At 59.8% G+C, this 1291-nt stretch overlaps 1 long non-coding RNA gene across 1 annotated transcript; it reads left to right on the forward strand.

Moving 5' to 3' along the window:
• The first annotated feature begins 6 nt into the window (after positions 1–6).
• On the forward strand, positions 7–1058 carry LOC109364279. Its single transcript, XR_002110283.1, has 3 exons — positions 7–118; positions 492–644; positions 1033–1058. It is a non-coding gene; the product is annotated as an uncharacterized LOC109364279 (long non-coding RNA).
• The last annotated feature ends 233 nt before the right edge of the window (positions 1059–1291 follow it).

The following is a 1291-nucleotide window of genomic DNA, read 5'->3' on the forward strand; positions in this document are numbered from 1 at the left end:
CAGGGCGCTGCGAAACACAGCACCTCTCTGCGGTCCCGCGGTGTTTGAAGAAACACTCTTAGCTCTCGTGCAGAGACAGGAGCACAAGGAGATCGGGGCCATGGCTATGTTCGTTGAGGTGAGCATAGAGGCGAGCGGTGCCTCCTGGAGGTGCCTTTGATCCTTAGTCTGTCTGGCAGAGCGGGGAGGGTCAGGTTGCATGTGGACGGAGCAGGGCCACTCTCACCCCCGGGGACACCCCTGCCACGAGGCCTTTTTCCACACGAGGCTGAGGAAAAGGGCGGAAGCACATGCATTTTGTGCAGCTCCTGAGAGCGAGAGGCTGCACATGGCTGTGAGGGCAGGAGCAGCAGGCAAGGGAGCTGTGCTGCCACGAGACAGAACTGTGGCTGGCCTTGGCCTCCTGCCCTGGGCCTTGCGGGAGGGCAATTCAGCACAGGGATCCTGCCGATGGGGATGGTACTCTCATGATACTGCTGGGTGTGTTTCAGCTCCTGGACTGCGTTAAGGTCGCTGACATCGTGGCGGATGTCAATAAATACAGGATCCAGAGCCTCCTCCAGTCACACCTGCAGAGTCAGAACTCAGTGCTGCGTGACTTGGCTACCACCAGCCTGGTCAGGCTGTCTGCGATACCCAAGATGGTGAGCGGGTGGCATCGAGGGAAAGGAATGGCAAAGAGGGCCTGCAGCCCAGCACCAAGCAACGGTGCCCGCAGGTTATTATGGGTGACTTTGCCCATAATCCTGAGAGGTGTCAGCCGCTCCACTGTGCTGACACAAATGGCTGCTTTGGGAGCCAGAGGCAGCAGCCCTCCATCCCGTCCCGTCCCGTCCCGTCCCGTCCCATCCCATCCCGTCCCATCCCGTCCAGTCCCATCCCATCTTGTCCCATCCCATTCTACTGGGCCACGGTGTGCTCAGATCCGGCCCCAAACAGGTTTCTTCCCTGGGCTGTGCCATCTTTAAGCAGAGGTGTTCTGCTGGGGAGGCACTTGGGGTTTCTGAAGAAGAAATGCTGTGTTTGCCACAGGCAGTAACTCTGCAAGACCTGCTGCCGGAGGTCACGCAGCAACTGCAGGATGCCAATAGCAGCGTCGGTGTGAAATTCGCGACTGTCCTCCACAACATGCTGCACCTGGCAGACCGACAGAAGGCGGTACCCATTGCCCTGCAGCTGCCTGAGCTCCTGCTGCCCTTCTTCTTAAACGTAAGCCCGGCGGGGGAGCGGGAGGCTTGGCTCATATGGCTGCGAGGCGTGTGAGCGCGTGGCGTGTTCCTAACTGGCCTGG

This window comes from Meleagris gallopavo, unplaced genomic scaffold (genome assembly GCF_000146605.3).
Source record: "Meleagris gallopavo isolate NT-WF06-2002-E0010 breed Aviagen turkey brand Nicholas breeding stock unplaced genomic scaffold, Turkey_5.1 ChrUn_random_7180001838793, whole genome shotgun sequence".
In the NCBI taxonomy this organism is placed as follows: domain Eukaryota; kingdom Metazoa; phylum Chordata; class Aves; order Galliformes; family Phasianidae; genus Meleagris; species Meleagris gallopavo.